General features: G+C 34.8%; 1 protein-coding gene and 1 pseudogene across 1 annotated transcript in view; one reads left to right on the top strand and one right to left on the bottom strand.

The window, feature by feature from the left end:
• The window catches only part of LOC143641391 (putative N-acetylated-alpha-linked acidic dipeptidase), a 306,658-nt gene that overhangs the window by 41,174 nt on the left and 250,285 nt on the right, over positions 1 to 15,199 (top strand). The window lies entirely within an intron of this gene.
• LOC143641409 (mitochondrial import receptor subunit TOM20 homolog pseudogene) lies at positions 3,370 to 14,928 on the bottom strand (annotated as a pseudogene).

The following is a 15,199-nucleotide window of genomic DNA, read 5'->3' as shown; positions in this document are numbered from 1 at the left end:
CATCTAGATTTGAAGAACCAGGTCACATGACTAAACTTTTTTAAAACCTTATAAATGTCTCATGTTTATATTTTTTCTCAATACACAGTAGAACTATTTTAAGTGGAATAATATGTCTTTTTCTAGGGAACATTTGTAGATGTCTGAACTATTTGTGTTTGATATACTACAGTGTTTTTCACTGGTATCTAATGAGTAGAAATCAGAGATTATGGTGAACATGCCAAAAATTATTGGACAGCTCCCTCAACAAAGAATGGTATCTAGATCTGCTGTTGAAAAGTTGTAAACTAATGAATCTTAACATAGGTTAATAATAATACTTAAAAAGCTGAAGATGTAGCTCAGTAATAGAGCAATGGTCCTATATGCAAAAGGTCCTGAGTATTTTGCCTAGCCCTTTAATTAATAAAAAATACAGTGAATAATATTTAGTCAACAATTGGAGAGAACAAGCAATTAGTAGAAGTCCTACATAAATTGCAAACTAATGTTAAAAGCCAAAATTACAGCAATTTCATTTAGTAACCTAATATTTCATTCCATAAAACATAGAGTAAGTATTCCAAAGGTTTGAGCAGAGGAGTTTGGTATTTTGGATAGAAAAAGGCCAAAAAAAGCAGAAACAAAAAGCATATGGATTTATTTCAATTTATTTACCTTGTAAGATGGGGACAGAGAGATAGAGTGATAGAAAAACTATTGTTTAATATTCAATTACATTCAGATTACATGTTTATGTGTAAGAATTAAGACAGAGGAAGTTTCATTATTATTCCATGAAATTGGCCTGTGTAGGAAATTTGGCCTTTTTCTCATAATCTTTTTAAGAAGGATAGATAGGACCAAGGATTGAACATAGTGATACTTAATCACTGAGCCACATCCTTATTCTTTGTAGTATTTATTTTGAGACAGGGTCTGACGAGGTTGCTAGGGCCTCACTAAATTGCTGAAAGTGCCCTTGAACTTGTAGTCCTTCTGCCTGAGCCTCCAGAGGCACTGGATTACAGGCTTATGTCATGAAGCCCAGTTCCTTTAAATCTTATTTCTACCAAAATCAGATTAGGCAGTTTAATCTCACCTTCATGAGATATGGCTCCATTTTGTTTTTGATTTGCTTTGTTGGAGAGTGAATCCAGGGAGTGACACCTTCCAGCACTTAGCTACTTACCTAGTCCCTCCATTTTCACTTTTATCCTGGTCCCTGGGGCCTTAGTACACAAGCCTAGTCCAGAAAATGATGCCCTTTTATAATTTCTGTATAATACTTTGAGTGGGAATAAAATGCTTGTGGTCTAAGATTTATATGATTTTCCCTGAAATCACATTCCCCCCCCCCCCTCTCTCTCTCTCTCTATATATATATATATATATATATGTATATATACATATATATATATATAAAAATGATACTTTAACTTGTGATCATTGCTACTATGATTTTACACTCTGATTGTCAATTTATAAATATGTTCTAAAAATTGTAAATAATTATTTTAAATGTATTAGCTAAATTTTTTATTGCTTATTTGTTGCAGATTTCTTGGTACTGAGAAGCAAGTCTACCTCATTAAATCTATAGTCAAGTCTTATCAGGAAACAAGGCATTAGATATGCAAATGTAGGGATTAGGTTTTTTCTTATAAAAATAGGGGAAAGCTAAGGGAATACATATAACAAAAATAAATTTAAATCAGAGTAAGAATTTGAAGATAGATTTAAAAGATGGTTAAGGCATGGTGGGTGAGGATTCCAAGGTGGGAATGTCTTCAAGAGTCAGAAAAAAACATTGAATTAGAAGGGTGGGAAAAAGTAACAGAACATTTGAGGTTTTTTATATCTCAAAAATTCTTTCTTTTCCAAATTCCTTTTTTAACTGACATAATATTTCTACATTTTTATGGGTAGAGTATTGCAATTTGAGATACGCATATGATGTGTAATATAAATCTTGTCAAATATAAGTATTTCTGTGTGTTGGCAACATTCAAATTCCTTCTAGTTATTATAAAATATATAATTAATATTCAATACATTTTCTTACCTGTTTTCTATTTTTTTAATTTACAATAGCTAAACTGTAGAACCAACCTAGATGCACTTCAGTAAATGAATGGAAAAAAATGTGGTATATATACACAATGGAATATTACTCAGCAATAAAAGAGAATAAAATTATGGCATTTCCAGGTAAATGGATGGAGTTGGAGAATAAGTGAAATAAGCCAATCAAAAAAATGACAAATGTTTTCTTTGATATAAGGAGGCTGATTCATAGTGGAGCTGGGAGTGGGGGAGCATGGAAGAATTAGAGGAACTCTGGATAGAACAAATGTGTAGCGGGGGAAGGGAGGGGTCATGCAGATATAAAAAATGGTGGAAAGAGTTGGACATCCTTACGCTAACTACATGTATGAAGACATGAATGGTGTGAATATACTTTGTTTACAACCAGATATGAAAACTTTTGCTCCATATGTTTAATATTATAATGCATTCTGCTGTCATATGTAACAAATTAGAATATAAAATAAAAAGAAACAAAAAAAATGTTCATTCTTCAGCTATCTCCTATACTTTTATTTTTCTTCCTATCTTCAAACTAAGAACTGGGTATTTTTAACCTAAGAGAAGTTATGTTGTATGTACAGTTGAATTGTATGTCTTAGTAATAAATTAAACCCTTATTTTACCAACTCATACTGCATTTTTAAATTGTAAGCAAAAATAACTTAAATGGAAGCAGACATCATGGGAAGTGATTCTGTTTATTATTTTGTGTAGTCAATCAGTCAGGCATTGGAGGTGCACATTTTGAGGGTGGAAAATGGACACTGGGAACAAGAGGAGTCTATGTTTTATAGATTACAATGAGGGTGACTTAATCATTGGAAACTTAAAACAGAACCTCTCAGTTTGGGCAGTCAGGAAAACACTTATAAAAGTCTGAAACCCATTGTTACCAGGATGGGATGAAAATTTAGAGCCTAGAGCTCACTATTTAATATTTTGCTCTGCAACTCATTGTTATTCAGAGCTCACTGACTGCTCTCTCCCTCCAGGACCCATGCTCATTGGGAAAGGGTGAAAGTCCAGAGCCCAGGCTCAGTATTTTACTCCTCTCTTCAGGATCCATTGTCCTCTTTTTTCCTTGGGTGTTGTTATTTTTCATATCCTTAATCTATCAAAATACATTTTCACTGGGAAACATAAACAAATGGATCTATGCAAGGTAAATATTAACTTTGACAGGTGTCAGTGTAGGACATTCTATAACCAACATATTTGCCCTTATTCCCTCAGAGTTGCTTAACTTTCAATTTAAGATATTTAAATGTTACGAATTTAAAAAATCTTTTTGTGATTTTATGATGTCAACATTTGTTTTTCTTTCCACATAATCCTCAACCAAGCCCTAGCACTTAAAATTCTCTGACTAGTCATTGGGATCTTAATTCAAGCATCTGGAACACTTGTGGTGGCAGAGTTTGCTGTTAACAAAGGCAGCAACTTCTTTGGCTGCCCACACACAGCAATTGGATTTGTCAGATGGTCCACAGCTTTCTCAAGTTTGCCTTGACCTAGTAACTCTTTACTAAGCTCTATGTCTTCAAGGAATAATCTCTGAACAGCTTCCACTTTTTTAAGATCATGTAACATGGAAAACCCCCTCTCTCCTTGGCAAATTTCTGCTTTTCTCTTCCTTCCCAAAGTATGCTCTTGAAGTTGGGGTTCCTCCACCACTTGCCATTGAAGTAAATGCAGTAGTGGATGATGAGCTCTGCATTATCCTACAGCCAGGGTGCAGCTTGGGCTCACCTTTTTCCCTAGTGGCTTAGAGTGCTGCTGCCCTGCCAATGGAGAAGCAATTGGAGGTGCCTAGAGAGAGTGGAATTTTAATAAATTTTTAAAATAAATTTTACATATTGATTGTCTTTTATTCATCAGACTTTGCTCTACTTTAAATACCATAAATGCCATTTTCCTGACTCTGCCTTCTTAGTTTCCTTTCTACTTTTTGTTTCATGTGAATATGTGTATTTTCTTCGTCCTGAAGTCACCATACCTGGTGCTTTGACCTATCATTATTATATTAAGACCAAAATTGTTATCTAGATGTGTCAAAAATTCAAAATTCATCCTATTTCGTAATGCTTGTCATTTTTTTGTACATGTTGTATTCTTCCTTGTTAACTAAGTACAGAATTGCCCACATCCTTCTCCTTCTTACTCAGTATGTTCTTCTTGCTTCTCCATTGATTTACAATCTTAAATGAGAGGCCAAGGAAGAGTGTCAGAGTACTGTGGCAATAGCATAACTGTCTGGGGATTGTGCTGATGTTCATGAACTTCAAAGGCTTCACTACCAGTCACTGGCCTGCTGCACTATCTAGAGGGCACTGATGACTGAAGAACTCCAGCACTCAGCAACCAGCTTGTGATCTTGGCTACCTCTTCAGTTTTTCCATCAAGGAAAACTGGCCAGTACCATAAACAACATTGCTCCTGAAGCTATTGGGGCATCCTACATAATTACATTTAAAAAGCTTTCCCCAAACTTGGAAAATGAGTGGCTTAGCCACAATATAAAAACAGAACAAATATTAGGTTCTAAACATGTGTCAGCACATGCATTTATTCTGTAAATATATCATTCTATATTGTACAGAGGGATAGATGGGGCTCATTTACCCACAATATCCAAATAGAAGGTCACATGTAGGAAAATAAGTATACATACATTTCTTCTAATGCTCAGACTATTTTAAATGATGTTTTCTCAGGAGAAATTTTCCACAATCATGAAAGGGATGTGGGCCTCATTTCAGTGATGTTTTCCCTATTGTCTACTCAAGGAGTAAGACATAAACCTTGTACTGGGTCATTGTATAACTTAACATATTTACACAATTTTTTTACTTGTTCATTAGCCCATGGACATCAAATTTAATATGAGAACACATAAAGAGGAAATAGTTAGCCTTTTACTAAACTCATACATGTCAACAATGCTATTTTTTCTGGTAAATGTCATTAGAGGCACGGGTCACATAACCTGACTGCATGTTCAGTTTGCTGAGAGCAGCAACTACAGACATGAGAAGCAATATGGCGTAAAGGTGGTCAGCTGCCATGTATGTCACCTCCCAAAAGAATGGGAAAAAATACATTTACATCTTGAAGGTTAATACTATGATGAAAACAAAAAAAATGTGTACATTCTTCTCTTGAATATGTCATGTTTTACATGAAACAAGGAGAGAAATTATTGAATCAAGATTTTATACTTGCTAAAAGCTGTCGAGTGAATTCTTCTTATTTCCTAGAACTAGAATTGCTGGGCTAAGGCTAAGTAGATTTTAAGGGTTTTAAGGTACAGGTATTTTTGTTGTTGTTGTTGTTGTTGTTATTGTTGTTGTTTTAAATCCCCAAAGTTATACAAAAACATCTAATAGTATATGAACGTATTCACTTCATATTGTCATAATATTGCAGGCTATCATTTCTTAATAATCTCTAATATCATAGTTCAATATTTGTAATTTGCTTTCCAGGGAAATTGAATGTCTTATAATAATGTATGTAAAGCCCATGATTTTTAGTAAGTGATTGTTCTAAAATTATTCAAATACTGTATTACATACATAAATATATAATATTTATTTATTGGTTCAATAAATGTATAGTTGACCAAATAGCATGGACAAAATATTGCCTTATTTAAAATTAATTATAAATGCACATACCTAAATAACTTTTTATGTGATTTTATGGGAGATGTACATCTTATTAAAATAGTTTTTTCTTTTTTTATGAGTGGTTTATTCTTTTGTAGCATTTATTTTTATTACTAAAAAATCATAATATATTAAAAAAAAAAAACAAAAGAATAAAAGAAATCACAGGAATTATTTTTGTGACTAACTCACCAAGCTCTTGCTTCAGCCTCCTGAAAGCCACTGGGATTATAGGTATATGCCCCCATGCCATGAGAGACTATGTTATTTTAAGTATCGGTGGATTTACATCTTTTTCAATGTCAATGATAATTTGTCAACAAATTAGTGGGATATGTTCTCAAAAAATAGAAGTGACATAGTGTGTGACTCAGTGATAAAGCATCCCTGGTTTCAATTTCCAATGCCCCTCTACCCAAATAATAATATATTTACCAAGCATGTATAAAAGATACAATATATATGTATTTTAGATGCTATGTTGATTGATCTAAATTGTCAGTTTGGATTAAAGGTTGCTTAAGATTAGAAGTCTTCTGGGCATGTCAAGGAGAGAGTTTCTAGGAATGATTGACATTTGGGACAGCAAACTGAAGTAAAGTTTCACCCTAAGTGTGGGCAGTCATAGGTTGAGGCCCTGGATGGAACAAAAGTTGAAAAGATGAAGCATCAGTGCCCACTAGCTTTATTCTTCTTGAAGGGTTCTAGATTGCTACTGCAAAATCCTGAGAGCATCAGACTCTAGCTCCTTCACTCTTCCAAAATGAACTCTGACCAGTGACTATCAGGTTGTTTCCAGGCCTTTGATCCCATTGGGGCTACATCATTGATCCATCTTGTTCTGAAGCTTCATCATATTAGAATAAGCAGCTACTGGTTTCTCCAGTTCTCCTGCTGCAGACAGCCATTGTGGGATTATACAGCTTCTGATTCTGTAAACCAATCTAATAAATCCCCTTTCAGTAAACATATGTATCCTGTTGGTTCTGTCCCTCTAGAGAGCCCTGACTAATACAGATACATAAAGTTTGGTAAATAAAGAAAAGTGAACCTGCTAAAAAAAATTAGATAACTTTTTTTAATGTTAACATCACAAAACAGAATATAAATATGTATTCAGTGAAATATGAAAAAGTACTCACCCTTTACGAGTCATCAGATTATTGCAAATTCAAACCATATCGAATCACTAGGGCTTGAAAAGAATAAATAAAATTTAAAGATAAATAATATGTGTTGACAAAAATGTAGAATAAATGAAGTTTACTCAAGGTTAGAGAAAGTATAAATTGAAAAAATAAATTTTGGCCCACTTACTGAAAGCATTTCCTAAAGCCTAGGTATTCCAGCAGAGACACACATATATTATCAGCACTTTCTACATAGTTAAAAGTTATACACAATGTTGCTGATTTCATCACTTCTCATAATACCCTAAAATTTGGAGCCAAAGATACTTACCAACAATAGACTAGCTAAGTAAAGTGTCACACACTCATGCAATGCATCCTTCAATGCAGGTTTTTGTCTCTCCCCTCTTCTACCCCCAAACACTCCAACAGAAAGTGAGGAATGCTTTGCTGGTTCCCAGGTGAAACTCAAGTTCATGGCTAAGATTTTAGCAGCATTAACATTGTCTGAAATTAGCCCCCCAAGCCATTTTTTTTTTTCAGATCATCTTGCTCAGCTTTCCAGTCTGGCCTTAAATTCTTTATCTTTCCAAGTAGCCTCAGCCTCCAGAATAACTGAGATTTTTGACATGAACCCCTATGCACAGCAGCTGTCTCAAAATTTTTGCCTGAGTTTCACCTGCTTTGTGCCAGGTGTCAGAAATCACTGTGACCACACTGCATCTTCCAGATGGAAAGTATGGATGCCCAAGCCAGTGTCTGAAAGCATGTATTTCCTTGATTTCTCTTTTAGGGAAAAAAATTTAGCAAATGTGAACATTTGAGGTCTGCCAAAATGAGGAGCTTTCCTCATCTAACACTTTGAAAATCTGGGGGGAAAAAGGGGACCTCCTTGGCAGCCTAATGCCTTTTTAGCTCAGGAAATCTCAGGGTAGCTACTTCTCCTGAACACTCTCCCTTAAAGCCCAGGATTCTTGTATTAGAAATCAAAGCTTGTGTTTCCATACAATATGGTATTTTTTAAAGTCTTGGTTTTAAATCTTAAGATCATAATTGGTAACAACTGGACCAAATCATCCTTGATACTAATCTGCGTACAAAGGAGGTTCTAGAAAAGTCCATCCAGGCTATAAAGAGTCTGTAGAGGCTTTGTGGTGGCACCTTTTGTCTTCCATAAAGGATGGGTTGGAGGATGTGGCCTCATCTGCTCTTGAAGTTTACACTGAATATGTGGCATTCCTTTAGAAGCAGTTGCAAGTAGGACCCTAGGTCTCTTACTGGAAAGCATGAGATTGAGGTGAGATAAACAAAATTATTTTCTTTCTTTGTTTTCTTTTCTTTTTTATGTGTGTGTGTACAAGGGATTGAGCCCAGGGGCACTTAACCACTGAGCCACATCCCAGCCCTTTTTAATATTTTAGATAGAGATAGGCTCTTGTTGACTTGCTTAGGACCTTGCTAATTGCTAAGGCTGGGGTTGAAACTGATGAACCACCTGCCTCAGCTTCCCTAGCAAGGAATATAGGCATGCACCCCATATCTGGTGAGTAAAATAGAATTTATAAACTAAATCCCTCTCCAAGTGACAGAATAAAACTAAAGCCAATCTCAGGCAAAATATTTTTAAATGTTCAAAGATATTTACTAAAAATCATATATTGATGACACCCTCTTTCTATGTTTTTAATAGCAAAAAAACCCACAACTAAAAGTATTTAAATAAAATCTGAAACTGAGGATTCATTTTTTTTTAAATTAGTGACTGTTGGTGAGCCTGTGGAGGTTTATTTATAAAGATTAGACAAGGTGATACATCAATATTCTCTACCTGAAAACTAATCACCCACACTACCTAACCACCCACACTAATCACTCACACTAACTCAATTACCTACACTACCACTGATTGGAAGCATCTTGAAATGCAATCAAGGAAAAACTGGGTGTGGTCTTTAGACACTCAGTATAAGGGCTTTTCTGGAGACAAGCTCATTCTTCTCCAGAACACAGTTGGAAACGGGCTGAGGGACATTTTGATCTACCTCCTGTATACTTCAAGCATCTGATCCTGGAGCTGACTTCATATTTTCCTTTCTGCAACAAGCACTGGTGAAACCATGGACCCAGTAAATACACAATATATAGTGGAGCTGGAGCTACTTTCCCAAGCCAAATCAAGTCAAATTTCATATTTTAAATTATCATCAACTTATAGGTTAGCTCTATGGAATGATGTTGTTTCTCTACTTAGTATAAAAAATCATTCCTCTTCTGTATTGACCTGAAATATATTTTGGAATTAAAAGTGATAATTAATTTAATTTTGTTAGTTGTGTATCCCTTAGTTGGTTGTATGTATTTTATAAGGACTCAGAAGTTAGTTTTCAGATAACTTGTAATTTTGTACTTGTGGATCTAAAAATATATTTAGGAATATTTCTCCCCTCCTATTTCTAGAAATTCAACTACTGTAGTAATGAAAACCCAAATCTTTAGCAAACTATAATTATAAGTAATGCCTTGTTTTCTGGAACAGATTGAAATAATTACACATTTTCACAGGGTGAAGGGGTGTTTGGTAATAGTTTGGAATTGGTAAAGAGAGCTATTCTCTTAAATGTATAATTATTTGAGTTATTTGTTAATTTTTGTATTTGGTCATATATAAAAGGAAGTCTATTCTGCTGTAGGCAGAAGTGTGCTATTCAATAAGAACTCGAGTAAAATTTTGTTTAGGCCTTTTTCTCTTCAGGGATAGATTAATAAATTCTCTTGATAGTTTTTCCTCAGAAAATGGAATTAGAAATCCTAGAAGCCTCCCAGAAAAAATGCACCTGCTCCATCTGCCTTTCCTAGGAACAAGCCCAAACTTCTTACTGTTGCCCTGAGTTCAGAGAGCCGTCACAACAGAAATATGTCAAAAACAATATTCTTCTGAAGAATTTGATGTCCAATTCCAGAAAAGCCAGTCTCAGGAAATTCTTGAGCTCTGAGGAAAATGTGTGTGATCCACAAAGAGACAAATAAGATCTTCTGTGAAGGGGACAAGCCCCTACTGTATTTGCTCTGCTCCAGCTCTCAGGAGCACAGGGCTCAGGGGCTTTCTTCAGTAGAAGGGGCTGCTGAGGAGTACCAGGTAAGTGACAACCTGAGAGCACTGTGAAGGGTGAGTGAGGGGGCTTAGGGATTATAACAAAGATGAGGATCTCCATGATGATTGCCCTGTACTTTTCTGCATGCTACATAATTTTCTAAGTATCAAGGAAGAAGCTAAGTAACAAAGGTTTAATCTATAAATAAAGTAGACAAATATACCTGCCTTAGTGGAGCTTGCTTGTACAGGGCTAGTGATAAGATCCATGGCTACTTTAATTTTGATTTTAACACTAAGGCATTAAAAAGTTCTCACTTGAAAAGAGTTACAGCATACTAAAATTTTATTATTTTAGTATCCCTTATGCAAAATATTTCTATATAGCATGCAAATATACTAATACAAGAGGATAAATAGGATAAAGTGCTTTGGAATTAGTGGGGGAGAGCATCAGAAAAATCCCAATTCTGATGCCAATTGCCACACTGTCTGAGAGCTATGTATCACTATCCCTGGCTACATTACAATTTGCACTTTTGCAGCCTGAAATCTTCTAAAATTCATAATCATCTAAATGGTAAAAAAAGAAAGCATTATAATTTTTTCTTCCTACTAAAGTACTTATTCATTGATTCTATCATTGTAAGATGGAAACAAATATATTTGTTTCTCAAGTGTTTTAATTTACATATATATAATGTACATATATACATAGATACAAAGGAGAAGCTGCTAATAAGATCATTATGGGAAAAGATCCAAGTAAATCAGAAAAAATCTAAATTGAGAGAAAAAAATAATCAGAAAAAATCTAAATGAAGAGAAAAAAATAATCAGCCTATTGATGGTAAGGATAAGTCTATTTCCCTAATACTCAGCTTGAGACATACAAACTAAAAATTTATCTATAGTCACTTTAACATCATGGTGTAAGGATATTAAGCATAGCTTTTCTGGTGGGTTCTAATCTTGAAAGTAAAATTCAACTATGTTGGTCAAACAAATGACCAAGCAGTGTTGTATGGAGGTTTGAGATTAAAATTAATTTAATAAACAGAGATGAGAGTATTGCATATAATGATGTGTGACTCATCTATAAATTCTAATTGCTTGCATAAAGGCTTTAATATATGGGAGGATAAATTATCAGTCAAAACTTTTTCTTCAGATATTTTACACACTCATGAAGCAGATAAAAGTGGATAAATGCAGATATAAGGATGGCTTGGCTCCTTCCATCATTATAAAGAATAGAAAAACAATCAAGATTAAAGAGGAATAAAATTGCAATTTCTGAGAAATGAGTAGATATGAATTTATGGTGTATGTAACATACTGATAAAAGGTACTGGCCAAAGAGAGAGGTTTAAGTGGAGGAGGATAAAATCTTGCTGGAAAGGTGATCTAGACAACCTATCCCTACAGTGGTATATGTATCTATGGGAAGAGCTGATGAGGGCTGAGTATAAGTAACTGTGTCCCATTCTTCATGAGGAAGAAAAACTATATATAGAGTCTTAAAAAGGAAAATAAATTAATTTTTGAACATCTCAAAAAAAGCAAAGCCAAAATGGTTCAAAAGAAGACACACCTAAGAGAAATACATAAGAAGCTGGTGAAAATGTCCCATAAACCCTATGTTGAGCTACTGCAGGTAAGCACTGAGATGCAGGCGAAAGTGTTTTATATAATCTGAGACTCTCAATTTTGACCACATTATTTAGTGCCACATCTAAATTTTCACATCTCCTGCATAATTAATGGGGTTCTTTCCTCTTTGGATATAATATAGGTAAAGTTAAACTTCTATTCTGACTACAAATAAGCAAAATTTTGGAATTTTGTGAGTAGCTGTCCTAGGAAATGTTTTCTTCTTAAATTGTTGTTTTGAAGCTTGCTTCTCTAAGAATCAGAAAATAACCATTTATTCATCAACATTCCATTTTTGCCTGCCACTGAACAATCTGAAGAAATTTTGGAAAAGCTAATGGTTCCTTACTTCTGTTTTGAAGTTGTGGGTTTGAGATGCCCTCATTAGAGACAATATCAGCTATGTGCTACCCATGTCCTTCCTTCTCAGTCTTTTGTCACCCTCTGGGTGCTGAATTCTTCAAGAATTCAATTTCTTCAAATATGCGTTACCAGTATTATCCTGAGAGATGAAAATGAATTTATAAAAAGCGTTGCTGTGGTGATATTTGACACTTACCTGAACTTGATGGGGTGGAGAGAGAAGATGGGAGGGGAGGGGAGGGGGGATAGTAGAGTATAGGAAAGGTAGCAGAATACAACAGTCACTAGTATGGCAATATGTAAAAACGTGGATGTGTAACCGATGTGATTCTGCAATCTGTATTTGGGGTAAAAATGGGAGTTCATAACCCACTTGAATCTAATGTATGAAATATGATATGTCAAGAGCTTTGTAATGTTTTGAACAACAAATAATAAAAAAAGAAATAATAAATAAATAAATAAACCTGGGCAGTCACTTGACACCTTGTCTTAAAATAAGTAAAAAGAGCTAAGGATGTATGTGTGGGTTCTGTCTTGTCCAGCGAGGAGGTCCACAGAACAGGGTAGAGGAGAATGTGGCTGCAGAGTTGCTAATCAAGACCTTCAGAGACCAAGCAGGAAGCAGGTCTGATTTGATGTGCAGTTACCATGTATATATACTCAGGTAGTCCCTAAGCAGATTAGAAGCAGCCACCAATGCAATTTCTGCTAATTTCCTTTGTAGCAATCAACCAAGGAGATGGCTGTGGAGCAAAGGTAGGGACTGCAACACAAGGCCTCATGCGGGGATGTGCCTACAGGGACAGCAGCCTGCTGCTTAGCATGAGGGGAGTGGCCTGCCGCTCAAACACCCTTAACATATGCCATGTATGCAATACTACATGAACTTATCCCACATCTTCCCCTTCTGACTGTGTTGCAAGGACTTCAGCCAGCATTGTTGTTCCTGCCCCCCTTGGCCTTTATATCGTTACATAAGTATCACACTACACAAGAAAATATTATTACTATTATGAACAGTAGGACAAGGGTAATAGCATTATAAGGATTAGTTAAATTGCCTTGGTTTTCCTCTTTGATTAATTTTTTCTTTGGTGTACTATCACCCTCTGCTGATTTTCATTGTTGTTTTTCATTTTCTCTTCTGAAATATGTTGCCAAGGATGTTTTGTAGTGCTGGTTTTCTAGGTGTTAATTCTTTTAACTTTTGATTTTCATGCAAAGTTTTTATTTCATCTTAAAATCTAAAGCTTAATTTTGCTGGATACAAGATTCTTGGTTGGCACCCACTATCTTTCAGAGCTTGATGTATGTTATTCCAGCATCTTCTAGCTTTCAGGGTCTGTGATGAAAAATCTGCCATTATCCAAATTGGTTTCCCCCTATATATAATCTGATTCCTTTCTCTTGTGGCTTTTAAAATTCTGTGTTTTACATTATCATTATAATGTACCTTGATGTGGATCTGTTGTGATTTTGTACTTTCAGTGTCCTGTAGGCTTCTTGAATTTGGATTTCCAATTGGATTTCCAACTGTTCATTATAGAAATTATCTTGGATTCTAAAAGCACTGCTACACTCTTAGAACCTATAATTGTTGAATCCGAAGGCTTTATTTCCAGTTCTAAATCAAACTTTCTAGCACCATCTTCTCCTCAGTAAAGTATAAAAAAAAGAAGATATTTACTAAGAAAATCCAAGCAGGAGTGTTGGTGCATGCCTGTGTTCCCAGCCTCTCAGGAGGAAGAGGCAGGAAAACCAAAACTTTGAAGCCAGCTTCTGCAATTTCGTGAGGACCTAAGAAATTTAGATAGACTATATCTTAAAAATTTTAAAAAAGTAAATATATTTTTTTAAAAAGCTAGATATGTAGCACAGTAATAAATTGTCTCTAGGTTGTATTCAAAACAAAAAGAAAAGAAAAATAAGATTAAATTGAAATTTAGAATAATTAAGGGCTGTGGATGTAGTTCAGTTTAAAGCATACCTCCTGGATTCAAAGACAAAAACAACAAAAATAGTAAATAAATAAATAAATGAAACAAAGATAAAAGAAACTACTATAGGTTTTCCCAAAGTATTTATAAAGTTGCTGTAGGATTAATGAGAGTAAAATTATTTAATTTAATTATTTTCTTTTTTGGTATTTTACAAAATCCTGATAATTCAAATTCATGTGTTTCTTGTATAATTGCAAGTAAAATCTAAATATGTTTTTGCCTTGTTTGGGAGAAAAATAATGTATAGTTCACTTAAAGTTTTCAAAGGTTTTAAAGCAGACTTTTAATTTTGCCTAAAGAAATAAGCACCACCTTCCCCTGAGAAGATCTATCCAAGATCTTTCCAAGATGGATCTGAAAGCTGATAACAGACTGAGAGGAAAGGTTCAGGTATGTTTTATTTTTCTTTGAACACTTTACTGGTATCTACTGCCACCACAAAAATGAGAATAAGATTGGACTGTTATATGGCAATGTTCTTTTGAAATGCTTACATGTTATTTGTTTATTTATTTAATAACTATAAAATCTTAGAACCACAGACTCTGAAATAAAGATTGCTTAGAAGTTGTCAGTGTTTGGATGGCAGAAGCTGACAATGGACAATAATTTAATTTGGCAATTTTATTTTTTCATATTCTGTGCATGTTTACAAACAGACCTCGGTCCTAATTTGGGACTGGTCTTTAATGAATTTCCTTCTGCAGCTCTAACCATGAAGAACAGTCCAGCTGAACTGCTCTCCTGCAGAGAGCTCTCCCAGTTTCCCCCACCTGAAGCTTACAGTGCAAGTGCTTACCTAGACTCTCAGAGCCATAGTTGTGGTGCCACCACAGCTCTTTGGATGCTGGCACCCCTCTTTCTGGGTCCACCAGGAGGGGTGTTAGTTCTGTTAGAGTTCTGCATGCACTTTCACACCAGAGTCCATCCTTTGCACTGTCCTCCATCCTCCATGCTCTGTTCTTTCTCTGTGTGTGTGAAAATACTGATTCCTTTGGTGAATTGGATGGAATATCTTTTCATGTGTTTGGAATTTTCTTTAAATACTTTCCATTTTTAATTTAGTTGTAGCTTTGTATGAACTCTTTAAATATGAAGTATTTGAATCTATTATAAGGTGCACTGTCTTCTAGTTTGAGTGGATAACAAGAAGTCGTTTTATATACATGAAACAAATTGGAAAATGTATTCAAAATAAAATGACTTTCTGGCTGAGGT

The sequence above is a fragment of the Callospermophilus lateralis genome, chromosome 2, assembly GCF_048772815.1.
Source record: "Callospermophilus lateralis isolate mCalLat2 chromosome 2, mCalLat2.hap1, whole genome shotgun sequence".
Classification (NCBI taxonomy): Eukaryota; Metazoa; Chordata; class Mammalia; order Rodentia; family Sciuridae; genus Callospermophilus; species Callospermophilus lateralis.
The sequence above is the reverse complement of the archived record's forward strand: the minus strand, read 5'-3'. Positions and strand labels throughout refer to the sequence as shown.